We start from the raw sequence: 27,796 nt of genomic DNA on the forward strand, positions 1-27,796 counted from the left end.
TTGTACTATACAACAAATACTTACATTTATAGCCTAGGATGCAGGTATTTGTACCTACACAGCTATATATTTCTATCACAGAATAACTATATTTATACAGGTGAGTTGACATCACTTTTAATAGATGCTGAATTATGAATTTCTCCACATATATTTTTCCTGATAATATTTTATTTAACATACTTCAACTCACCTGTATGTCAATAAATCACTGTTTACAAAAATGTTATAATGAGATACTGTGTTTCCATTTTTGAGTCTCATTAACAACTTAAAACATCAGGGTGAGTAATATTCTTTGAGGTAACAAGCATATGGCTACATTAAGAGGACCAATATTGATATAGCAGAGTCTATAATCTAAGTTAATGTATATTTGTGTTAAACATATGCAGAGTAGAATATGTTACCTATGTTATAAATATAATTATAGCACACAGGGTCTATTTAGGTAATTAAATACACACCCACACATATATACATATAGCTTCCCCCTCCCCTCGCATACTCAAAGCAATTTCTTAACAGAAAATAATTTGAGAAGCCCTGTTTACAGACAGTGACCACTACGATCCCCCTTCCCTCAGGTTCTGTCAGAGGGGATGGGGTGACATCCTCAACCCACCCAATCTCTTAGCAACCAAGAGCTCTGAGGGCTGACTGGGCTCCAAGTCCAGGGATCTTTGTCCTGTTTCCTCCTCTGGCATGGAGTTTGGGAAGCAGGGCAGTGACGCCCAGATCCTTGTCCCTCTGGGCCACAACCTGGGCAGCCAGCATGGCTGCATATAGAAGGGAATCACCTTAGTTAGCCTTTGCTTTCATCCCACCAGTCACCTGGAGATGGTTTCCTTGCCAGAAAGAATGGTAACACGGACATGGGAATCATTGAAGGATGCATAGATGTGGCAGACACCAAATGCATTTTCTCCTTCAGCCACTTGAGATTCAAGGCTAATGACTTATGCTTCCTTCTTTTCTTTCCCCTTGCAAGATGCCATTTCTGAAAGTCATCTCCAGACTCTTTCAATGGAAAGAGGGTATGTAGCTTTTGAGGTGGGGTGTGGGGGTGGGGTGTGTGTGTCCTTAATTAAAAACAACGAAGTCCATGCTGGCCAAGCAGCAAAGGTGCTGAGTGCTCTCAACACTGTATCACCATGCCTTCCAGTGAACAGAGCCCTGGTTTACTTACCTCTGACGTTTTCTACAGCAACCTGTTTATTTGCAAAATTTTTTTAGTTCAAATGATAAGTGTAGCTGTGCACATAGGATCAGAGTTGGAAAAACACATTAAACTACTAGGCATAATAATTTGAGGCAAATCCTGAACTAAAGTAGTGAAAAGGTTGTCATGTAACACCATTACTGTCTTCATAGTCACCACCCACAGATCAGTCTAGAGGAAGAAGCTGGCAGAGTCATTGCTACTCATGCTAGAACAACAGGATCTCTGCTGGATGCAGGAAGAAGTTTCCAAATCTAAACAATTCAAAATTCAGTTCTGTGTGTCTACACTATTGTCCCCTATAGCAGACGGGAGGTAGCTAACTGCTCACATGCCCATCCTCCAGGGTCTTATACAGTACAGTTGAGTATAGTACAGTACAGTCTTATACAGTCTTATACAGTTGAAGCCGGCCTTCAACTTGCTGTAAAACCAAAGATGGCCTTGAACCATGATCCTCCTGTTTCTACCCCCTGATTACTAGGATTATAGGTATGTACTACCACTCTTAGTTTAAGCTGGGGATTGAACCTAAAACTTTGTGCATGCTAGGAAAACACTACCAATTAAGCCTAATACAATCCCAGCCCAGTTTGCACTATTTTTAACAGTTATAAAATGACTGTTTTAAGATTGCACCTAAAAAGATCAAGACAAAGTAAGAAACAATCTGTCTCAGGGTTTCCATTGTTGTGAAGAGACACCATGACCAAGGCAACTCTTATAAAGGACAACATTTAATTAGGGCTGGCTTATAGGTTCAGAGGTTCGGTACACTATCATCAAGGTGGGAAGCATGGCAGCAGCATCTAGGCAGACACGGTGCTGGAGAAGGAGCTGAGAGTTCTACAAATTGATCCAACTGCAGCCAGGAGAGGACTGTCTACCAGGCAGCTAGGAGGAAGGTCTCCAAAGTGATAAACTTCCTCCAGTAAGGCCACACCTACTCCAACAAGACCACAGATCCTAATAGTGCTAGTCCCTGGGCCAAGCATATTCAAGCCACCGTGCAATCGAAAACAAAAAGAGTCTTTTAAATATTCTGAACAGCCGCAAAAGAATGTTATTGTTAAACTGACTTGTATCTATTTCCTAAACTTATAGAAAATAAGAACATGGACTAGAAAGATGGCTAAGTCTGTCTCTTCCCAAGAACAAATATGGACTAACAGGAAAGTCAGCATGGACTTATATTTTTACTATTGGAGACGAGAGACAGTAAGCATCCCTGGGCTGACTGGTTGACCAGCCAGCCTAACCTAAGCAGTGACCCCCAGGCCCCAGGGAGAGACACTGTTTCAAAAAGGGATGAGGCTGAAACATGGCTCAGAGGTTAACAGTGTTTGCCACCAGGCCTGAAGACCCGAGTTTAATACCTGGGACTCATATTGTACTGGTTAGTTTTATGTCAACTTGACAACAGCTAGAGTCATTTTGAAAGAAGGATTCCCCAAAGAGAAAATCTCACAGCTAGACTGGCATGTGGATTGACTTGTCGTACATTTCCATGACTGATGAGGAAGGCCAAGCTCACTATAAGAGTGGCCATCTCTAGGCCGGTGTTCTTGAGTCCTATAAGAAAATAAGGCTGAGAAAATCACGGGGAGCAAGCCATAGTCTCTGCTTCAGTTTCTACTTCTAGGCCTCTGCTCTGCGTGAGTTCCTGCCCTGACTTCCAACAGTAAGGGAGTATATCCTGACAGCTTCAAGCTGAAATAAAACCCTCCCTTTCCAAGCTGATTGCTTATTGTCTTAGTTAGGATATATATATATGTGTGTGTGTGTGTGTGTGTGTGTATGTGTGTGTATATCTATATCTATATCTATATCTATCTATCTATCTATATACATACTTCTATTTATTTATTTATTTATTTATTTATTTATTTTTGAGACAGGGTTTCTCTGTGTAGCCCTGGCTGTCCTGGAACTCACTCTGTAGAACAGGCTGGCCTCGAACTCAGAAATCCACCTGCCTCTGCCTCTGCCTCCCAAGTGCTGGGATTAAAGGCGTGAGCCACCACCACCCGGCCTAGTGAGGATTTCATTGCTGTGAACAGACACCAAGACCTAGGAAACTTTTATAAAGGACAACATTTAATTGGGTCTGACTTATAGGTTCAGAGGTTCACTCCATTATCATTGTAGGGGAAGCATGACATCGCTTCTGCCAGGAGGAAGGTTTCTTCCTCTCTGGGCAGAGCTTCAAAGCCCACCCCCATAGTGCTGCACAACAAGGCCACTAATAGTGCCACTTTGCCTGGGCTAAGCTTATTCAAACCACCACAGTCATGTTTTATCACAACCATAGAAACTCCAACTAAGACACACGTGGAAAAACAAATCCCATAAATTGTTTTCTAGTATACATGCATATTCTATATGAAGTATGTATGTTTCTACCTCTACCCTCCAAGTAAATAATAGAGAATAAAATGTCAAATTAAAAATTTGGTGGCACATAAAAAATGACCCCAAAGGTTGTCTTATGGCTTCCACATTGGCCTACACAAACACATACATATACACATAGACACACACACACACCACACACACACACACACCACACTCACACACTCACATGGACGCACGCATGTGCAGGCAAGTAGATTCAAAACTGTTTCCAGATCTAATATATGTAGCTATAATTGTGTTCCCTTGCTTCTGCCTTGCTATTTTATAACATATAGATTAAATTATAAATACATACCATTGTGACATAATAAAGCAAGAGTAAGCAGAAACAGCTGTATTTTCTGTGAATCATTTTGGATTGTTTACCACTTTCTTCTGTGATTAGGCATTCCACATTGCTTCCAATTTTGGGGCCAGTGCTGGTTCAGTTAACCAGGGTATTCAATTGGGTGTAACCCACACTTTCACTCTTCAGGAACTGGATCTGTATTAGACATGCCTGTGTGGGGGAGTTATAGTTTGTTATTCACATTTAGGAGGGAACATGGCAGAAGGCAGGAGAGTAAAGCTTAGGGGACATCAAGAAAAACATACATAGAAGGAATCAATGGCAGAGGTAGACTGCAAAGTCTTCCAAATGAGGGCTTCAGTACTGAGATGGGACACAGGAAGAACTAAACAAACAAAACCCCAAGGCCACAACACACTCTCTAAATGCTGGAGAAAGCAGCTCTGTAGATGAGCCTCAAAGTGTCAGGACTCAGTGGCCTTTGAGCCTCAGATCTGTCCAAGCTCTCTTCCTTCTTTCATTCTCCCACGTGCTTTACCTTTCTTAGGAAACCATCTGTATTTCTATCTGTGTTCATGTGTTCCTCGTTCAATTCTTTGTTCTGGGACATGAACCTGGAAATCTCAGTAGGTGCCCCCTGGACCTTGACCTACATTTATAGCAGCAAGTACCTGGAAGTACCCTATCGAAATTTGAGTCTTAAAGCAATATCTGAACTTGGGCTCAGAGAGGCTATGAGATAACTTTTTTCTTCAGCAGCTGGGAGCTGAGTCAGCCTGGCATGAATAGTCAAGTGCTGTACCACGGAGCTGAGCTATAAGCCAGTTCAGGTAACATTCTCATTAATGATCCATATGGGAGACATAGAGACACACAGCTCTAAACACATTCTTTAGCCCCTGCTGGCTTTCGAATTTATGGTGATCTTCCTGCCTCAGCCTTCTCATACCTGGCTTCTTTTCTTGGTTCCTAAATCTGTGTGTTCTGACTTGGAATCAAGATACAAAATACACGAAACCCTGAAATACATTCATTAGTTTCTGCCTTGTGGCATGTTCTGTATCTTCCAGAAAAGCAGCTCAGCATTAAAAATACCTGCCAATAGGAACCAAACAGAAGGAAGTCATTTTACTAGTTATCAGCCCACTGCTTTTTCGAAATCTTGATGCTTTTCTTCCATGAGAACCAAATGCCTGACTAGAAGTGATTTAAGGGGAGAAGATCTTGTTTTGTTCCACAGGTTGAGGGCATGTGCTCATTGTGGTGACCCCATAGTTTGCAGCTACCCTCTCATACTTCTGCAGACCAGGAAGCAGAATGATGCATTGTTCAGCTGAGGCTGGATTATGATCTCTAAGTCCTACCTCAGCAGGCCTACATCTGTCAGCTGGGTCCCAAAACATTCCACAACCTCTCAGTGTAAGGCCACCGACTGAGGAGCAGCTGTTCAAACATGCAAGCCTGTTGCAGCCATTTCACATTCAAACCATAGTAGCATCCCAAGGTCTTCTGACCAATGTCCTAATCATTTTGCTACAAAACAAGATCTTGGGGCAGAACTGCTGTTACAGTGCCATTGGTTAAGGTCAGAGATGGGTTAGAGAGAAGCTTGGTGGACCAAGTGGACAGAAAACAATGTTAAAATGTATAACTTCAGAGGGAACAGACTCCAGCTCTTCCCAGGTGCAGAAGCCTGGTGTGATTAGCTTGCTGTCTAGACTAGTTAGTCCTGTAGGGATGTGAATACACATGACAGGGCTAATTCTTGAAGTGGTGGCCTCAGAATTTATAAAGAAAAGTTGAGTTGATAGACCCATATCTACACCCTTTCTGAAACGACAATCATACTTCCTAGAGGATATCTGACAGTTCCTGAGGTGACTATGATGAAAATAGCAAAACAACAACAAAGGATTAACAATTCCATCTCCACAGGGCTTTATCTAGTCCAGTCATCTTTATTTTTCCTTGTGAGTGCATGTGGTGTGTGTGTGTGTGTGTGTGTGTGTGTGTGTGTGTGTGTTCCCATGGGTGTGGGTGTGTGCACACATTCCAGTCTGAGTGTATGAAGGCCTGAAGTTGAAGTTCAGTGCCTTCCTCAATAGCTGTCTACCTTGGATAGTCATGTATTGACCCTGTAGCTCACTGAGTCAGCCAGTCTACCCAACTTGCTCCAGAGAGTCCCTGTCTCTCTACTCATTTTGTGCTGGGATTTTAAGAGGACCACCACTTCCATGTGGCGTTTTAAATTTGTGTGGCAAGTGCTTTGTCCACTGAGCTACCTCTGCAGCTCCTCCTGCCATCTTCTGAAAGCCACCTATACACCATTCATTTTGTTTATCCACATGGGTCACAAATATTCTCAAATTCTATGCTTCAGATGAGAGGTTACCTCTGAGTAGGGTTATCATGCTGCATTAGTCCCTTGTAGGCAAGAGTGATTGACAGCTGCATTAGAACGGTCAGAAAGAGCTGGAGATGAAGTGCAATTGGTAGAGTAAGTGCCTAGAATGAAAAAGCCTTGGATGTGATCACTAGCACTGCATAAAATTGGTGTGTGGTTCAGATTCATAGTCTCAGTGCTCAAAGGAGAGGGAGAGGCAGAAGGATCAGAAGCTCAAGTTATCTTTAGTACAGAGGAAGTTCAAAACTCATTTCTCAAAATAAATTAATTTCTGAAAGTAAATAAGCAAATTAAAAGGGAAAGGGCAATGAAATAATACTATATAATATTGTTCATATTACAAGACTATATCTAAAATGCAGGGGTTGCTAGGGATATGTGTTAGTATTGCATGCTAGTAGAGGCAGGAATATGTTTTTAAATCATCTGATCAGAGATTTCAGATGTGACCTAAGAATGATAACAGATAGTGTAGCAGAGGTCTACAGCACATAAGCCTTCATGGTTGCTTTTACAACCTATTTGAAGTCATTCCAATATAAACAGGTTCACAGGGTGATGGAATGCAGAAGAGTGTTAGATTGTCCAGGGAGGGACATTAAATGTCACATAGCCCATGATGGGCAGACCAAGTTCTATAGTCACACCGTGCATGCCAAGAGTCTCTCATTGAGATCACTAGAGCGAGTTACTACAGAGGAGACTCCTTTGCCATTTTAGGGTGTACACTACAGCCAGGTGTGGTTTAATTCCTTCCACTGTTATGTGCAATGTGTATTCAAATATATTGAAATTAAAATGTATTATTATTAAGTAAGTATGTGTGTGTGTGTGTGTGTGTGTGTGTGTGCACACAAAAGACTCAGTTGATAAAATGCCTCAATAATACTGGGTTATTCTCAGGCCTATAGAGTATATTCTTAATTAGTGATTATGGATAGTGCCCAATGAGGGCAGGCGGTCTTGTATTCTATAAGAAAGTAGGATGAACAAGCCATGGAAACAAAACCAGCAAGGAGCACCTGTCTACAGGATACCATTAGCTCCTGCCTCCAGGTTCCTGCCCTGTTTGAGATCCTGTCCTGAGTTCTTTCAATTATGAGCAGATATATGGAAATGTAAGCTAAATCAAGTAACTTTGGTCATTATGCTTTATCACAGAGTTGATAACTCTGACTAAGACCCACGTGTTCTCAAGACCGAACTCAGGTCCTTAGGGTTCAGAGTGTGAGCATTACCCATGAACCTTTTTATAACCCTTATTTGTTTTCTTGAGATAGATATGTCTCATGTAACTCTGGCTGATCAGGGATGACCTTGAGCTTCTGATGATCCGGCCTCTTCCTCTCAAATTCAGGGATTACAGGCATCCACTGCTTAAAACATGCTTTTATTTATTTTGGTTAAAGGTTTGGGAGAGAGACTAGCTCCCAGAGTTTACATGTGACCATTTGTACCATGGCATAAATGTTGACAGTTGAGTTTATCGATTCAGATGGTTATGGAAAGTGGGGCGGTATCAACATCAGGTCTCCTCTTAGACCAGGTCTTCAAAAGTCACTCACTGCCTGACCGCTGGGCTGCCATTCCAGTCAGTAAACATAGCAGGAATTTGGGTCCCAGGGACAGACTGTTGCTCGGAGCTGAAGTTCAGAAACACCCAAAGGCATTATCTTGTCTCATGTTATGTGTCTTCCTTGCAAGGTAGATGTTGACAAGCCAAACAATGGATTTACCCACCTAGAACTCACTACCCTGCCAGTCTGGTCTAGAATGTACGGCAATATTCTCTTCCCAGCCTCTATAATTTTGAGGTTAGAGGCATGCCTGCCTCTCTCTTCCTTCATTTTAAACTGAATTGTTTTTCTTTTTAAAAAAGAGCACTTAAGTTACATTTTAGTTATTTATTGTATATATGTGCCTATGTGTGATTTTGTGTGTGTGTGTGTGTCACTGACCACATCAAAGAAGGGTGAAAGCTGGAAAGAGACAGAGTTGACTCTTTCCCTCTACCACGCCAGTCCTAGGACTTGAATACAAGTCATCACCTTTAGTGGCAAGTCCTTTTACTTCCTCATCCATCTTCCTCCACAGGCTTGTTCTTCTTCTGTTTATTGATGTGCGTGTTTGTCAGCTTTCTAGTACTGTGACACAGTCCTTGAGCACATCAGCCAGAAGGAAGTGCTGTGTCTTGTGGGTTCAGAGCTTCCATTGTCCGCATTGTGTCTGAGTCTGAGGAACATAAATCAGGGCAGGTCACCAGAGTCCTGCTTCTTCACACTGAACAACCCACTTCCTTGTCGACATCACCCCTGGATAGCCCCTACGTTGCAGTAGATTGATGGCATAAGATACTGAAGAGGTCAAAGTGCTTATGAGTCAGTGAAGCTCCAAAGCTCCGCCCCTGAAATCCACTACATTGTGAACCATCCTTTAACACATGGGCCTGTGGAGAAAGCCCAAACCACAGCAGTATGACAGACTCTAGTCAAGATGGCAGGCCATATCATTACAGGCTAAGAGCTTTGCTCTCCTGTAAAAGGCGTGGGAAGAGGCAATTGCCAGTCTGGACTGTTGCCTGAAACACAAGAGAGATCAGAATGGCCTCATCAGACAAATCAAGAAGGGGTGCTTGTATCTGGGAAATCTAGAGGGATTTGGGAGTTTGAGCATTATGAGTCACCCGACTTCCTGCAATGTCCCATCTAATCACCGACTGGGGGACACTTAGAGAAATTAGGAGGTGCTGAAACTCAGGAATGTTGTAATTCAGCAACCCATAAGATAACATGGTGTCATAATGTCAGTCTCCACAGCCCTGCGGCCACAGGAACACAAGGCACTCTTTTTAGAGAACATATGGTTCTCTAAGCCAACCCAGGCCATGGCTAAATCGTCTGCCTGTCTGGATTAGTCACAGTTCTGCTTTATCTGAGAGTATGGGAAGAGACTTCAAAAGAACTGCCTCTTGCTTTTATAGGTACTGCCAATTGGCATCTATCTGTAAAGCATCATAATGAGATGGAGACTCAAGAGAGAATCCTGCTCAAACTCTGAAGGCAGTCTGAAGACAGAACTCCCTCTTCCATTGCAGTGGATCTTTTTCTCTTCAGGTTGTAACTGATTGTGAGGATCCCACCTTTCATAGGGACTCAAAGCAGATCAGTACAGTATTTAAAAAAAAAAAAAAAAAACGCTATCAGGAGGGCCAAGGGCAAAGTTTACTTGATAGAGTGCTTGCTTAGTATTATGCATGAAGCCCTGGATTCTGTCTGTCCTTAGCTCTGCATAATACCGGCTTGGTGATGCACGCCTATAATCACCTCTGAAGGTAGAGGTAGGAGGGTCAGGGATTCAAAAGTCATTTTATTCTACAAAGGGAGGCCAGCCTGAGATGCATGATGAATGAATACTGTGCTGGGCTAGAGAGATGCCTGTTGGTAAATTGTTTGCCCAGAAAACTCGATGACCTGAATTTGTTTCCCAGAACCCATTCAGTGGGAGCTGAAGAGATACTTGGTTTTTTGAAGACCTGGGTTCAACTTCTGCACCTACGAGGTGACTCCTAATAATCCATAACCTCTTCAGGCACTAAGCATGCATGTGGTGCACATACATACTGTGGGAAAACCATTTATACACATTAAATAAATAAATAAATAAATATGAAAGCAAAAATGTAGAGTCTGGTTGTGCTGATGCACATTTACAACCTTAGTGTTAGAATATATATATACATATATGTATATACATATATGTATATGTATATACCACTACAACCTTAGTGGTAGAATACATATATACATATACACACATATATATAGAATATATATATATACACATATATATGTGTATATATGTATATGCATATGTGTGTGTGTGTGTGTGTGTATCAGATTTCTGGGACTCATGAATAACTCTCTATCCTGCTAGACAAATACTAGAGCAGTGACAGACTGAATTTCAGTCCCCAGCTCCCAAAAGAAACAAAAGAAAACCCGTATAAATAAACCAAAAAAAAAAAAAAGAAGAAGAAGAAGAAAGAAGAAAGAAAGAAAGAAAGAAAAGAAAAAAATTAAGAAGAGGTGCACAGAGCTTGAGGAAAGATGGCCAAGGTCTAAGGTTCTGGCTTCTGGTTCCATATATATATATACACATACACACACATGTACATATATATGCAATAAAAAAACTTTATAGCCACATCCTGACCCCCATTGAACTAAATATTGGGGTACGGTTTATCTAAGTAAGTTACATGAAATTAACTATCCTACTGTCTTTGCTTCTGTAATAGCAGTGCACAGGCTAATCAGGATTCTTTTTTAACCCCACATGAACTTCTCTTGGTAATTAGTAACGTGGTCTTCCCAGACTTGCTTACCTCCTCCCTCCATGTGACCACAGTCCTCTAAAACATCATCAGATAAGCATTTCTTGAGGACAAGGCCTCAAGTATGCTATAATTATCATGCTGCTCAAAGTTCTTATCTGCAAATAGCAGAGTTTACCTGGGCTGGTTTTAGCTGCAGTGGGCTTCGTAAAGGCTCATGGGATCATATAGGAAACACAGAGAAACGCTGTCGCCAGGAAGTCTTACTGAAGGAAGAGACTTGTGAGAGAGAAAGCTGCCCGATGGCTGCTAGCCCCAGACCAAGTTCAGAGCTAAAGCCAATGCTCCAAAGTCCCGGATCCATGTGCGAATTTCTGGGAGTTGGTTACAGGGGAAACGGGCAGAGTAGTTCACCTTTTTTCACTCTAGGCTGATGAGTTAATTACAGAATGGGTAACCTTCACTGTCAACTCAATGGCGGGTCTCAAAGAAACTGGAGTCAAGGCTCACTCAATACCTGTGGCTCGTGCCAGCCCTTCTCACCCCACCCCGTACCCTAAACCTCTCCTAGCCTAGGGGCTGACCTTGGATTCCCTTCCCCCAGCGTCTCTTTCCACGGTCCTCTCTCTTTACCCTTTTCCTCTTTCACCAGATCTTCGTGATCTTTGTACTTACTGTTTCTGGAAGGCTCCAGATGCCTCTGGCTGTTCTCTCCCTCATATCTATAATCAAACCCTTGTCCCCAGGCACACCTAGGAGCCATCACACCCACGTTTTCATTCGCTCAATTGGACTGTAAATCACCTCTGACCAAGAGACTGTTTAGAAACACTTCAGTGTATGTCTGTGAGGAAATTTCCAAAAAGCGAAGAAGATCCAGCGTGAATGTGGGCAGCACCACCGTGGGGGGCTGGAACCCGGATGGAAAGGAGGAGGGGAAGACAGGAAGCTCTTTCACACCTCTGCGTCCCAGTCAGCCACTCCGCAGCCTTTCTGCCCAACAATTCTCCCTGCCGGATACACTGAACTTTCTGAAACCAGGAACCTAAAGGAATCCTTCCTCCCATAAGCTGGTACAGCATCAGTGAAAGTAACTAACACAGGCATCATCTTGCTAGCATGGAGAACACCTAGTTTCAAGATGGCAGCTACCAGGCAGAGCTAACAATGACAATCCGGGATAATTTGTAAGAATATGGGAATTTCTTCCCTCTGCTGAGCTGTGAACCAAATGTGACCATTTCAATTCCCTTTTCATCCCAGGATGCTTTGAGCACGCAAGGCTGAAACATATCTACAGACTCTTTACCTGCTTTTCAGCTAGAGGAATAGAGCAGGTGAGTTCAAGCCATAGACGTTTGCTTTGTTTTTGAGAAAAGGTCTCACTATATAACTCTGGCTATAGTGGAACTCACTGGGTAGTTGAGGCTCACCTTGAACTCAAAGAAATCTGCCTGCCTTCCTCTGTCTGCCTCTGCCTGGCCCTGCCTGGCCAGGCCACAGACTCTTAACTGTGTTTTCAAGTGACAGGATGGTTTAGAACACTGTAGGAGCTTTCTGAACTGGAAGCTAAGATTCTGTCCTGTGGTATGCAAGCTCAACACCTGAGAATATTGAGGATCATGGACGCAGAGGCCTGGATTTCTGAGACTTCAGAATGAGGTTAAAAGTGGCTGCCCTTGGGTGAGTGACAAAGGCTGTTCTAAGTGGGCAGAATCAAATCTGCCATTTGCTTAGTTAGTTAGCTAGATGTCTTTGGTTTTTTTTTTTGGGGGGGGGGGGGTGTTGGTCGAATCAGAGTCTCTTAAAGCCCACGTTTGTTTGAAACTTGCTGTGGCCAAGTTTCACATGAATGACCTTGGATTCCAGATCTATAGCCTAGTCTTCTGAGTGCTAAAATAACAAGTATCTATTGTATTGTTTTGTTTTTGTTTTGAGATAAGATCTTTCAAGCCAGGCTGTGGAGGCACAGGCCTTTAATCCCAGCACTCTGGAGGCAGAGGCAGGCAGATTTCTGAGTTCAAGGCCAGCCTGGTCTACAGAATGAGTTCCAGGACAGCCAGGACTACACAGAGAAACCCTGTCTTGATAAACCAAAACAAACAAACAAAAAAGATCTTTCTATGTAGCCCAAACTGGCTTCAGGCAGGCCTTCCTGTCTCAATGTCTTGAATACTGGGGTTTCTCTCTCTCTCTCTCTCTCTCTCTCTCTCTCTCTCTCTCTCTCTCTCTCTCTCTCTTTCTCTCTGTCTTTCTCTCTGTCTGTCTGTCTGTCTGTCTCTCTGTTGTTCATGTATATAATGCATGCATATGAGTGCATGAATGTGTGCCTCTGGGTGTACATGTATAGGACAGAGCAAGATGCTGAGAGTCTTCTTATAGTTTTTACACGAAACATTTTAGCAAAGCTGGCTGGCTCTTGGAATCTGCTTGTCTGGGCCCTTCCAGTGCCAGAGTTAAGAGCAAGAACTCTTACCCACTGGGCCATTCCCCCAGCTCCTAAACGAGCTCTTTAGAAAGTGAAGCATCCATGAAATGCTCTTGGGCTGGAAGATAAGCACACAGTTGAAAGAAAGCCAGGATTTAGTCCTCTGCCAAAGGAACTGGATTTGACTGACATTCAGCGAGAGCTTAGAAGAAAGCTTGACCCCGAGAGAATGTGGCTTGTCTAATGCCCTAACTTCAGCCTTCTGAGGCCTTAAGCATATGATCCAATGTGCTCTCCGAGCCTCTCAGCATTTCTGACTCTAAGTATGAGGTGATACCTGAGTATTTATTGTTTTAGCCATTAGAGCTGCTGATAATTCTGTATATACAATAGAAAATTATTTCAGAGGAGATTGAAATACATCAATGAGATACTTTTTTAGTGGCATAAAGATGCTTCTTCAAATCTGTTTATTTATTGGAAATAGAGACATTAAATCTTTTAAAAATGTATTTATGTGTATGAATGTTTGCATATATGTATGTTCGCACAACATTTGCTACAAAGGCTACCAGGAGGCATTGGACACTCAAGGATCGTAACTATAGATGGTTGTGAGCATTCATGAGGCTACTGGAAACTGAATTCAGGTCCTTTACAAGAATAGTTAAGTGCTCTTCACTACTAAGCCATCACTCCTGTCCCTAGAAACATTTTTAAAAATAGGGGCACAAAAGAAGAATTAATACAGTAATATAATCACAAGCCTACTGAATTCTTCTCTTTTTTTAGTATAGGATTCGTATGCTTTGACCAGTGATCGAAAGAAAGAACCAAAGCCTAGACAAAAATCTAGGCTAGTCAGTCATAAGGCCTGCCTCCAGGTCCTAGTATGTCTTTCAGAGCTTGGACAGAACTGATACATTTTCAATAGTCGCTCATATCAAATATATTTAACTTTTTGTGGTAATGGAAATGGAACTCAGGAACTTGAGGTGCCAGGAAAACACTGCACCATTAATCTATAACCTCACTCTCCTTTTTACTTTGTACAGTTTGAGGCAGAGTCTCACTTACTTGCCCAGACTGACCTTGAACTCATAACTGTAGAAAAGATAGCCTCTGAATTTGTAATTCTCTTGCCTTTTGAGCAGCTGAGATTACAGGCTTGTGCCTGACCTGGCAAAAAGTCTCATTCTTATTGATATTTTTTGTACTTTTTTTTTTTGTCTTGTTTTGGCTTTTCCCCCTTTTTCATGCTTTTGTTAATTATGTGTGATTATGTGTTTTGTTATGACATTTGTTTATTAAATTCACCCATCATTACCCTCTGATGTTCCCCTCCCACTCATGAAGAACTGAGGCCTTACTCTCTTCTCCTAGACCCCTTTTACTTTTGGATGCTCTTTCCTTTCTGTCTTTCTTAGTAAGTTCAGCTAGGGTTGCTTATAGGTGCATGTGCATTATACTACGGGCTTCACCTCTGAAGCTTAGCCTTCTCCTCTTAGCAGCCATTAGCTGCCTGAGAGCCTCAGGAAAGAGCAGGCTGTCATGAATCCCTCCCACCTCCATGACGGGATAATGATAGGCCCAATCTCGTACAGATTTATTCAGGTAATCCCAGCCACTGTGAGTTCAGAAGTGACATGACTATGTCATTGCCAGGGGACAGGGTCACACAGCACTCCTTCCTCAAGCTCTTACCTTCTTCTCTCTCCTCTGTGAAATTCTGAGCTGTGAAAAGATTGGTATAAATGTTCTGTTTATGGCTGAGAATTCAACAGTCAACCTTTGACTATGACTCTCTCCTGCGGCCCATTGCAAAAAGAAGTTTTTCTTGAGAGACCTCAACTCAATGTTTTTAGACCCCTAAAGAACTAGCCCAGCACAGAGTAACTTGTTTTTCTGCTTTCAGCTTGAGAAAGATAACCCACCCTGTTCTAGTTCCAATGTTTAACTATACCATGCCCCAAGGACATTTGCTCCAGATAATCTCTAACCTTCCTTGAGGCATAAACTATTGCCTGACTTCCTCATTCTGTACTTCCCCATTCCATGCATAACTTATCCTCCATATCTTGCCTTGTGAATTGTGTCCTATACCCCTTGTCTTGTGATTTTCCCCCTTTAAATACCTCTGACTTCAGTTGCACGGGGTCCACAGTCCTCTACCACTGTGCATTGTACAGCTGTGGAACCCAGAATTCTAGAATAAAGAAATCCTCATGTTATTGCATCGAGACCGTTTCTCTCGAGTGATTTGGGTGTCGCCTTCCGAGGTGTGGGGTGCTGGGGCGCCCTTGGTTTTGGGGGGTCTTACACTCTGATGAAAGCTAACAGCAACAGTAATCTATAGACAGAAAAGCTATTATTCAGAAGGTAAAACAATGAGCACATTATAGCCATTTAGCAGAACAAGCTACAGTTTCTCTATAAGGCGTTGTGACATTTCCCCATCCCACAGCCATCTCTTGGACCAGTTTTACAGTATCAGAAATGGTTGGATTCCTTTGTATGCAGTGGCCTCTGTTCCAGTCAGCTAGATTTCCCCAACAGAACTGTCTCTAGAGCTCCATCTCTCTTTCCGCGATCGTCTTCGTCATCCTGGAGCTCAGACTGTCCTCTTGCCTCAGCCAGCCAAGTGCTCTGGAATTGTAGGAACACACTGTGGCAGCTGTGTTATGCTTTCTTCAGCATCTTTGGTTCAGAGGCGCTTCTGGTTTCCTTTATAAAATCTAAGACCCATGCCCTTGAGTGCACATGATCCTGAGCACAGAGCTTTCATATAAATACAAAGCTAAACAAACCAATGAAAGGGAATACTGTATGTACTTGACATATCTAAAGAAAATCATAGGTGCATGCTTTTGGTGGGGGGGGGTGCAAATTACTTTTACTGAAGTAAGTAAAGAATGGATGTTTTTGTCTTTTGTTGTTGTTGTTGTTGTTGAGACAAGATTTTTCTGTGTAGCCCTGGCTGTCCTGGAACTCACTCTGTAGACCAGGCTGGCCTTGTACTCAGAAATCTGCCTGCCTCTGCCTCCCAGAATGCTGGAATCACAGGCATGCGCCACCACCACCCAGCTTTGTTTTTGTCTTTTAAGGTAGCTAAATCATAGTTTGGAAGGATAGATCTGATTCACCAACAGATTATTTTGTTTCAGATGCTGTTTAAAATCCCTAATGGCTGGATGTCAGAGTGCTTAGCCACATTTTCTAGACCTAACCTAATATGTTGAAAACCTTTTGTGATGGTTTGTATATACTCGGCCCAGGGAGTGGAACTATTAGAAGGTATGGCCCTTTTGGAGAAGGTGTGGCCCTGTTGGAGTAGGTGTGGCCTTGTTGGAGTAGGTGTTTCACTGTGGGCATGGGCTTTAAGACCCTCATCCTAGCGGCCTGAAAGTCAGTATTCTGCTAACAGCCTTCAGATGAAGATGTAGAACTCAGCATCTCCTGCACCATGTGTGTCTTGATGATACCTAGATGCCACCTTGATGATAATGGACTGAACCTCTGAACATGTAAGCCAGCCCCAATTAAATCTTGTCTTTATAAGAGTTGCCTTGGTCATGGTGTCTGTTCACAGCAGTAAAACCCTAACACACCTTTCTATCTTCTGCTGCTGTTTATCTGATTAGGTAGAAATTAGACATTTTATTTTGCCATTAGAGAAATCAGAAAAACAGAGATTTAGGCAAAAAAGTGCACTGTTCTGTTTACATGCTATCAGGATGTAGACCTCCCGAAGCTATACTGAGAGCCTCATTCTCTGTGTTTACTCGTGGAGCTTAGTTTACTGCTCATTGTTCAGGAGCCCACCCTAGATGACCACATCTAACATCAGTTCATCTATGAAGGAAAGGAGAAGAGAAAGGCTGAGAAAGTTGTTGAGTCTCTCCTCTTTTTAAGCTTGTTTCTCAGAAGGCTCATTCAGTGAAATCACGTACATCTGATAGATCAGAGCATATGATTAATTCTATCCGCCATGAAGTTTTCTAAGAAATCCAGCAACGTCTTGCTTTTTTAAATTTGTTTTTATTTATTTATTATTCATGTGTGTGGATGGAGGCACACATATAAGTGTGTGTATGTGTGGAGTTGATTAGCTACTCCCAGCTCTGGGTGGGTTTCTGTGATGGAACCCTTGTTAGACTTGCATGGCAAGTTCTCTCACTTGTTGGGTTGTCTTAATGGCACTGTTAGCCACTTTTCTCTACCAGGTGGAAGAAATTACAAATCTAAAGAAGAGCTATGCAAATTCTCCAAATTTGCACTGGAGAGGAAGAAGTTTTCAAAATATCAGTAGTGTGACATTGCCATAAAGCATTGTAGCAACAGAATGCAATTGAATACTTTGACATTAAAAGATACCTATCTTTTGGTCTATCATCTATCAATCTATCATCCATTGATGTCTGTCTGTCTGTCCATTTTTGTATATCCAAATAAAAAAAGGGATTATATATCTAAATTCAAGTAGAAGAGTTCTGTCTCTCCCTAGTTCCCCAAGTGCTTCAAAATCTGGTGAATCATTTTTTGAGTCATTAACTATTGGTTCACAAAACCATGGAGTTTGAAAGGTATGTATTTAAATTCTGATTTTTTTTCCTACAATAAAGAGCAATACAGAAGGGTAGGTCTCATCATCAATTATACAGAAATAAGCAGGTGGAGTGTCCTGGGAAGTGTAAAGTGAACAGCTGAACTTGATGATGACCTAGAACTCTATAGTTGTGTTCTAGAAACTATGGCGATAGCATTTTCTTGGCCAGTAAACCAGCTTCAGCCAGCTGCGCATAATCTGATTTTGGTATAAGCTCAGCATAGTTGGTAGAGTTTCAGGTTAAAAACAGGTGTTGTTGTACTTTCTCCACAGCCATCACTCAGCATGCTCACAGAATACCCCCAAGTCACTGTCCATCCTATGAAAATACACTTAGTTTACTGACAAACACGTCACATATATTTGTGCTATTTTTCTGTCTTACCTGTAAGATGGGGAAAAAGTAATTATATCTACTTTGCAGAGTTGTAATAGTAGAAAGAGTTAATATGTGAAAAATCTCTATATAGAATATGCTGTAAGAGTTTACTGCTATTGTTTAAGCAGAGCAGAAAATAAGATTAGTACCACATCTGTATGGAATCAGTCCACAGCCATGGAAATTGCCCAATGGTGATTTCCCCTACCTGGCAAGGATGAAAACTCTATTTCAAGGGTTTGAAATAGAGTTCTGCCTCCTGCTGTCTTTGTTGTGTTGGTAATAGACACATGACTTCACCTGCACACTCCAGTGTTCCTCAGTAGGAGGAAGGGAAATGCTAGTTGAGAGCATTAATTAGCACGTTGTATTGGGTATGGGACCCGCTGTTTCCTCTTTTTACATCTAAAGTCTCTTTGCCCTTGTTGGTACATGGTACTCTGCCTTAAACTTTAAGGCTAAAACTGACTTGACAAATTTTTTATTTTATTTTATGTATATGAGTACCCTGTAGCTGTCTTAAGACACACCAAAAGAGGGCATCAGATCCCATTACAGATGGTTGTGAGCTACCACATGGAAGCTGGGAATTGAACTCAGGACCTCTGGAAGAGCAGTCAGTGCTCTTAACAGCTGAGCCATCTCTCCAGCCCAACCTGGCAAGTTCTTTAAGACCAGAGTTACCTTTGTTTCCAGAAGGTGCTCCTGGACCAAGCTAATGCAGCTACAGGTCTGGAGCTACACTCCCCTTGATAAGAGAAAAATGACTAGCTGTTCTAAACAGGGGATCTACAACAGGATTTGGAATGAAATACAAGAGCTCAAAGTGGGATCATTTTGTTGGAGCATATTGTAAAAGCAAAGACATCCAAGCCCCAGCACTGCTTCTCAGTGGTTGTGTCTACGGCAAGGAATCAGGCATCCATGAAGATGGTGACATTACTGTATTTGACAGTGACTTACAAAAGCTTCTGTAACAAACTGTAGCCACAGTGTATCGCCTTTATCAAAATTGATGCTTCTTTCTTTCATTGCAAAAGTCTGCCAGCTTTCCTTCTGTACATTTCATATCAGCAGACAGCAAGGGCCCAGTCTGCATTCTCCATGTTTTTGAACAACAACAACAACAACAAAATACTGAGAAAACTGATGCATGTCTTTCTCACATTCCATTGGCTGGAATTTAGTTGACTCTATAGTCTCTTTCTACTGTCAAAGTGGCTACAACTCGGGTATTTAGGTTAACAGCTAACTGACCACTCAGAACTCTATTCCTATGCTGGAGAAGGAATGTTAAAGATAACTCTCAAAATGCCTTACCTGCTCTGTGCACCTTATAGTATTTGGGAAAGAACAAAAGCTTATAACTCAGTAAAAAAACAGGGCAGTGGTGGCACACACCTTTAATCCCAGCACTTGGGAGGCATAAGCAGGTAGATTTCTGAGTTTGAGGCCAGCCTGGTCTACAGAGTGAGTTCCAGGACAGCCAGGGCTACACAGAGAAACCCTGTCTTGGGGGGGGGGGGGGGAGGAAGGGGGAAACTCAGTAAAAAAAGCACAAGGCCCGTTGTAATCTTAGTTGTTTTGTTTGTTTATTTTTGTTCATTTTGATTTGTTTTTGAATGGTATTGAATGTGTGTGTGTGTATTCTTGGCTATACTGAAATGAACTCTGTAGACCAGGCTAGCCTTGATCTCAATTAGAGATCTGCCTGCTTCTGCCTCCAGAATATGCCACTATCACCAAGGTGTCATCTAGTTTTATGATGTCGCCAACATCATAATCCACACAGCTAGTTACTCTGTGTGAGAAGGCACACACCCTGTAAGTATGGCAGGGTAAGGGATTAATTATCATTGCTCCATATTGTTGCAGACACCCTTGTTCTTCTCTGAGGGTTGGAAAGGTTCTCAATTTAGGTTACTTGAGGACAAAGCATCTTTCTTTGATTTATGTATATGTTTACATATGTGTGTTGTTTAACAGTCAGCAAGAAGAGTTTGGGGGTGGGCCTTGGTTGAGTTGGTAGAGTACTTATGTAGCATGCACGGAGCCTTGAGTTTGATCCCTAGGACAGCATAAAGTGGGCAAGGTGGCAGACATCTGTGATAGTAGCTTTCCAGGAGGTTGAAGCAGAATGATCAGAAACTCAAGGTCATTTTTGACTACATATTCAGTCTGAAGCCTGTGGAGAGTTTTTTTGGGACCCTTGACCGGAATTTGACATTGGACCTGGACTGGGAAGTAAGTTCAGGCAGGAATCTGATTTTAGGCTAGAACAAAGAAGTAGGCTTCAGGCAAGAAAGTGATTTGGGGCTGGGACAGATATCTTGGTCTTTCTGATTAGCCCTTAGAAATAATGATCTCGGGACTTTGTTTATTGCCTTGCTTGTTCCTTGACTGTTTGTGTTTAGTGTCTTGCTTGTTTCATAACCTAGAATTGACTTAATTGCTTGCATGTAATTAAAGTGGTATAAAAGCAGATTGGGAAAAAAAAAATAAACCTGCTTCGGAACTGGCTGGGTTGGGCTACAATGTAGTCTAATTGTTATTTTTTGTTTTAATCCTTGTCCCTGCCCTGGAGAACCTGTTGACTGGCTGAGCTGGCTTGGTCAAAGCCATCTTGGATTGTATGAAATTCTATCTCAAAAATAAGTAAGCAAGTACATCATGGGTTGGCATGTAGGCAGAGAAAAAATAACTGTGGCATTTCTGTGAATACAGCAAAGATAAGGAAAAGAAAAATCAACTGTGAAAATTGTTCCATTAACTGTTTTGATGTCACATAACCATAGTCAAGTATCAGCCCTACCCAGTGACCTGACCTAAGATTGGATGTGTAAACAAAATCAGGTGTAGCAGTTATAAGCCTTGTAACTGGAGAGAAAGCTGCTGTCAGTTGAATGATGTCACTCACCCTGTGTTTGGACATTGCGCATACCGGCATTTTCAGAAACAAGAATCTGTGTACAAATGAACATAGCTTTTTCTTCCTCCTCACTGCTTAGCTTGTGCACGTGGCAAGCCTTGGGTTGAAGCCCCACTCTATGCTATATGCACTTTGGACACAGCAGCTATCTTATCTTACACAGGGGAAAATGATACCTCTTTTGCCGCACTGTGGGAGAAATAGATCAGATAAATGGGGTGAAAGCATGCTGTATATATCACAAAGTGCTAAAAATGTAAAAGTGCATTTATCATAATGAATAATGACATTGTGTTTAAGCAAATGGCATTACAATGAAAGCACTATTGCATTCCCAAGCTATGCAAATGCATTTGTACATAATCAGACAATACATGTTTATTAGCACATCCATTTACTCACTCATTGACTCCATACTTCCTGCCTGTAGTGCATTGGTCCCTGGGGGGAGCAGGAAGAACATGATGAGAGAATGACTAGATTAAAATAGAACAGGGGGTGGGGGTTGGGGTGGGGGTGGGGACAGGAGTTGTAAAGTTACTTGTTGCCAAGCCTGGGGACCTGAGTTGATTCCTGAGACTCTCATGGTAGAATGAAAGAACAGACATTCACAAATCCTTGAACTTATACACATGATACATATATTCATTCGTATATATGCACATACATATATACACATACATACACATGCATGTATACATACGCACATATACATGCATACACATATACACACATACATACACACACAAATTAACAAAAATAATAAATATAGTGGAGGCATACAGATCAAATTTGAGTTGAGTAAGTATGCTGTTCCTGGAGCTCAGTTTCTTTGTAGGCAAATGCAGAATAGGAAGGCTCCCTTTTCTTCAGTGAAGAGATTTGGTCCTATGGGGAAGATGGGTTTAAGGCTGATAGGACATCCAGAGCTGCTTCCCTACTTGGGAAATGGAGACTGATGCCTTCTCTCAGGAACATCTAAAATATTCACTCATTTGTTTACTGTTTGAAAGCTCTAAAGCATCTTTTGTAAGGCTCTGGTTCTCCCAAATGCCCTGGATAAATTCTGTAGCTCCTTGGACTGATCCCATTTAGTCATTCAAAATTGGATGAGTAGACTTTATACATTAGACACCCACAGGCTGGTACAGTGGTGGTGCTGAGAGCCTCTTAACATAGCACTAAAGCAAAAATGGCCAGCCTTCCATTCCATTCCTTCCCCTCCCCTCCCTTCCTCTCCCTTCCCTTCTCCTCTCCTCCCCTCCTCTCCCCTCTCTTCCCTTCTCCTCCCTTCTCTTCCCCTCCTCTCCCCTCCTTTCCCTTCTCCTCCCCTCCCCTTCCCTTCCCTTCCTTTTCCTTCCCCTCCCTTCTCCTCCCTTCTCCTCCCCTTCTCTTCTCTTCCCTTTCCTTCTCCTCCTTTCCTCTCCCCTCCCTTCCTCTCCCTTCCCCTCCCCTTCCCTTCTCCTTCCCCTTCCTTCCTCCTTCTTCCCTCCCTCCTCCTCCTCCTCCTCCTTCTTCTTCTTCTTCTTCTCTCTCTCTCTCTCTCTCTCTCTCTCTCTCTCTCTCTCTCTCTTTCTTTCATCTGTCATATAACGCAGGCTGACTTTCAACTTCTGATCTTCTGGCCTCCATCTTCCTTGTGTCAAGATTATAGTCATGTGCTACCATGTTCATTGCATGCACTGCTGGAGGTTGAACCCAAAGCTTTGTGTAAGCTAGGCAGGCATTCTAGTAACATGCCCAGCCCTGTCCCCAAATGATAATAAAAAATAAAACAGAGCTGTTACATCACGCGTAAACGGTTTCTCTTAAAATCATAGTAGAAACTACAAGTGATTGAGCATGGCTGTATGTATGATGATACATGAAATGTCTTCTTAAGCAGCCAGGGGCGTGGGCCTAGGTGCCTGTGGCACACATCTGGGCCACCACTCCTTTTCGGTCACCCATTTAGATAAGTGGCCTCACATTTAGATAAGTGTTTGTGGTTCATTCCAAATGTGGCTTTTAATGAGCATAAAGTAAAACTCGTGTAAATTTCCTCATATGCTCAAATGACAAAGTAGAAATTAGGATTTTCTATTGCAAATCATGTTTTATCCTTTGATCTCTCTCACTTGTCTCAGAGAACAGTGACAATGGAACACACATTTCCTCTCCTGTTCAATGTTCCTACCCCAACCTTTTCCTCTTCTGGGAGGCTCTTAGGTCAGAAGAGAAAAGGTTGCATGGATTTTGCAATCCAGAGAGATCGAGCAAGGATAAAGGTCGGGGTTCCTGCTTCGGGAAGGAGCTTGTGCCAAAATCCTTCCTTCTGAGCCTCTGCAAGTCACCCTTGGCCTGCTCTGCTTTGCTCTGTGTCTTTGACATTGATTTGTTTCAATAACTCTTGCAGGACAAGCTGCCCGGTGTGTGTTTTCCCTCTTCATGTTAGAACACCTTTCAGACTTACGTGGCACTCCAGTGTGCCTCACAGTAGCTGATATGGATGACTTCTCAGGAGACTGTTCTGTCTTTCCCCATGGTTTTGCAGAAGGCGACCATGCTCCCCTCTAGAGGGGACTTGGCCTTTGTCTCACATTCACAATGATCAAGATTGCTTTGTAATCTGCACTTGTTTGCTTACATAGCTGATAACTGTTTTTCTCTGGGCTGGGTGTCCAGCCCTGGGCTTCATGCATGCTAGCTAATTACTCTACCAGCTGAGCTACAAACTACTTTCTTTAAAATACTGTATGTCTTTTGCTGGGCGTTGTGGCACAAACCTTTAATTCCAGCACTCAGGAGGCATATACAGGCAGATCTCTATGAGTTTGAGGCCAGTCTACAAAGAGAGTTCCAGTAGAGCCAATGCTACACAGTGAAACCCTGTCTTGGAAAAACAACAACAACAACAACAACAACAACAAACCCTACAAAAACAAAACATTGTATTTTTAAAAGATAAGTACAGTCACATATGTATAGTTGCTTTTTAAGTTTTGGGAAACTTTTGAACCTTTTAGAGCATGCATTTCTCACAAAAGAACATTACCATACCTAGAAGCACCTTAAGAAATGCTCAACATCATTAGTCATTAGGGAAATGCAAATCAAAACAACCCTGAGATTTCACCTCATACCAGTCAGAATGGATAAGGTTAAAAACTCAGGAGACAGCAGGTACTGGTAAGGATGTGGAGAAAGAGGAACACTCCTCCACTGCTGGTGGGGTTGTAAGATGGTACAACCACTTTGGAAATCAGTCTAGCGGTTTCTCAGAAAACTGAACATGACACTTCCGGAGGACCCTGCTATACCTCTCCTGGGCATATACCCAAAGGATTCCCTGGCATGCAATAAAGACACATGCTCCACTATGTTCATAGCAGCCTTATTTATAATAGCCAGAAGCTGGAAAGAACCCAGATGTCCCTCAATGGAGTAATGGGTACAGAGAATGTGGTATATTTACACAATGGAATACTGCTCAGCAATTAAAAACAATGAATTTATAAAATTTTTAGGCAAATGGTTGGATCTGGAAAATATCATCCTAAGTGAGGTAACCCAATCACAAAAGAATACACATGGAATGTAATCTCTGATAAGTGGATATTAATTAGCCCAGAAGCTCTGAATACCCAAGGCACAATTAGCATAACAAATGACTCCCATGAAGAAGTATGGAGAGGGTCCTGATCCTGGAAAGGATTGATCTAGCATTGGAGGGGAATATAAGGACAGAGAAAAAGGAGAGAGGAGATTGGAGAATAGGTGGAGAGAAGAAGGTTTATGGGACATATGGGGAGGGTGAAACTGTGAAAGGGGAAATCATTTGGAATGTAAACAAAGAATATAGAAAATAAAAATATGTAATAAAAAAGAACACTACCATAAATTGAGAATTTTATACTAAATCTCATAATCCCAAGATTGAGGTTCTCTTAAAAAACACCTCCAACATAACAATGGTAACCTGTAGCTGGTTAAGCCTCAAAGTTTAAAAAGTACTTTTCTAAGCAGAGATGGGAAGATGGGAAGTTCAAGGCTTTTCTTGACTATATAGAAAATTCTAGTTCAAACTATTCTATGTGAGATCCTGTCTCAAAAAGTCCAGCAACAGTAAAAAGGATTATCTTATCAATGAGTCATTTGTTCTTCATATTCCTGTCATGCCACACAGGTCGTGGTGACTCAAGGTATATAAAGGACAAAAGATGTAGGTGAAGACTCTGGATCCTGAGATTGTGTCCTTAGAGTTTGAAGTCACAGTGGTTACTTAACCTGCTTTTCTCTAAGAGTCACAGGATCTGGCCAAGACTTGGTGCCTATACCTACACAGTCGTGGGCATTTTGGGTAAGTGACTAGGTCACTTGGCTATCCATGTGATCCTTAGTCTCATAGTTCATTTAGGATTCTCCCCGGTCTCTTCCTCTCTGAGAGCAAGTACTAGCACAAGACTAGAGACTGCAGGCTAGCCTCTGCTCAGGTGTGCCAGAGGTCTGCCTGACTCTGCTTTTCCAAAGGTGGAGGCTGCCATTTGCCCCGGCAACTATTCTGAACTGTTGTTTTTGAAGTTCATTTATAAACAGCACCACAGTTCAAATGTTGCAAAAATGATCTCCAAATATATTTGTAGGGAACGAATCCACTGGGCAGAACCAACCACAAGATGTTGAAAGCTAGTTCTGCAACCTTTAACCCTTCATCTGCTTTGGGACAGAAAGAGATTAAAGGTGAAGAGGCCAAGGCTAGATGGAAAGTGCAGTCTGAAATCTCGGGGAGTTGTCACTGTGTTGTTAATATTACCCATGGTGAAGGGGAAAGGAGGAGCACCTCAGGACAGCCTCGTGGAGACCTTAACATAGGCCCACACAGTTGGAGGACAGCTAATTGACAGGTTCAGCACTTGACTCTGAACAGTCAGACAGGAGCTATGCCTGTGTAGTGCAGGATTGTGCTCAAGAAAGTGGCTGCCTGGCGATCAAGAGGCAGAGAGGCATGCTTCAGGCCTACGGCATCCTAGGAGCAGGGAATGAGCTAGTTCTGACAGACTCAGATTCTACTTCTGTCTAGCGAGGACAATAAAGAGGTTTCTGAAGAAAAAGGCTCATGGAAGTCTTCTTCACCATCAGTTCAAACGCATTAATTTTCTAACTTCCCCAAGAATGGCGGATGGAAGTCCACAGAAGTAATGCATCTCTCAGGAACCCATTACAGACCTCATGAAAGGGAGGGTGGACTTTATAAATGAAGTAAACAAGACAGCGCTGTTGACACCTGTCAGTAAGAACTTTCCGGTCTCCTCCTTTCTGGAGGTGTCTTCACTAATTACCAGGAGAAAGGAGGAAGAAATGGCAAGGAAAGATCTAGATTAGAATGGAGAGATGGCCCCTCCCCCCCTGCAGGTAAACTACTCCCAAGGACCCAAGAAATCCACACCTATAATCCCAGCCTGGGGTTGGATGTGGAGGCCGCACTGAGTGGATCCTTGGAGCTCACCTGCCTGCTGGTATAGACAAAATGTCAGGCTCCACAGTCCGTGAGAGGCCTTGTTTCAAAAAACAAGGTGGACAATCAATGGAGGTAGACATTTTGAGGCCATATTGTAGCTTCTGCCTGTTCCCTCTGTTCATCTGCATACGTAGATGCTTGAGAGGGAGATGAGAGGGAGGGAAAGATGAGGGGAAGGGAGGGGTGGGGGAGAGATTACTTTAGAAACTAGACATTGTGGCTCATGTCTGTAATCCTACCACTCCAGAAACTAAGGTAGGAGGATTGCTCTGGGTGGTAGGCCCTCCTGGGTTACACAGCAAACGCCAGCTCAGATAGAGCTCCAGATCACGACATAACCAGCCCAAGGCCCTAAATCTCTGAGGTCACTCTGGAAGTCCTCCTGTCAGACTCTTTGGAAGGGGTTCTGAGTTTTTTTTAAAACCTAGCCTTATCAATTAACATTGTAGTAGTCTAGCCAGAGAGAGATAGCCAGCCCAGAGCTTTTCTTTCTCTGTAGGCCCAACAGGAACCAGACAAGGATGGCTCTACATCCCCTGGAGAACTCTTAGCCTCACGGAACAGGCACAGAATGAAGGAAGTGGTTTTCAGTTGTTTTTCATGGGTCCTGTGTCTACAAATAAATTTTCTTTGCTCTGAATGGGTGGATTTGAAGAAGTGTTCCTTAACTGCAAAAGCACGAAGACATCACAGCTCTGTGGTGTCAATGGTTTCTTTAGATACCAGTGCCAGTTATTAGGAGGGGGAAGTGAAGAAGGAAGGTTAAGGTTCTTACCCCTCTTCGCTGCTGTGTCTGCAGTCACTCAGATCCCAAGGCAAGAAATTGGAAGAAAGAAAACGCTGCTTTCACAAGGTTATCGCAAACTTTGACCGAACCACCCCCATCTGATAAAGCTCACATTTAGATTATGAGCAGAGAAGAGGAAATAAAGAAAACAAGTGGAGGAGGTGGCAAAAGAGAAGTTAAGGAACAGAAAAAGAAAGAGGAAGTGGGGGAGGGGAGGCTACTGTGGGCACAGAGCAGCCTTCCTGGCCATCCAGAAAGAGAAACCCCTGGGGCCACAGAGTAGAACTCAGCATGGGTGGCCTCTGCATTGGCAGTTCTTAAAGGCAGGAGGACCAAACTCCTAGCTCTGTGCCTGACTGTCCAGGACTGCGCCAGGCTTACGTGTAGCTCGGACTGGGACTCGGGTGGGGCATGCTCTCACAGTATGGATTCATTTCTCCCAAGGTATTCCATGTGCACTCACATATGTACGCGCATGTGTGTTAGCCGGGTGTCCCCTTCACGTCT

The 27,796-nt window shown here is 42.7% G+C and overlaps 1 long non-coding RNA gene and 1 pseudogene across 2 annotated transcripts; both read right to left on the reverse strand.

The window, feature by feature from the left end:
- Positions 1-583: 583 nt before the first annotated feature.
- Positions 584-3,000, reverse strand: LOC127683736 (40S ribosomal protein S14-like; annotated as a pseudogene).
- A 189-nt stretch (positions 3,001-3,189) lies between these two features.
- LOC127683472 (uncharacterized) lies at positions 3,190-27,402 on the reverse strand. Of its 2 annotated transcripts, XR_007977551.1 has the most exons (5): positions 27,278-27,402; positions 21,408-21,446; positions 20,994-21,194; positions 8,379-8,562; positions 3,190-4,136 (listed from the first exon to the last, which is right to left on the reverse strand). It is a non-coding gene; the product is annotated as an uncharacterized LOC127683472 (long non-coding RNA). The 2 variants fall into 2 exon arrangements; XR_007977550.1 differs by lacking the exons at positions 20,994-21,194; positions 21,408-21,446.
- Positions 27,403-27,796: the final 394 nt, after the last annotated feature.

The sequence above is a fragment of the Apodemus sylvaticus genome, chromosome 4 (genome assembly GCF_947179515.1).
Source record: "Apodemus sylvaticus chromosome 4, mApoSyl1.1, whole genome shotgun sequence".
Taxonomy (NCBI): domain Eukaryota; kingdom Metazoa; phylum Chordata; class Mammalia; order Rodentia; family Muridae; genus Apodemus; species Apodemus sylvaticus.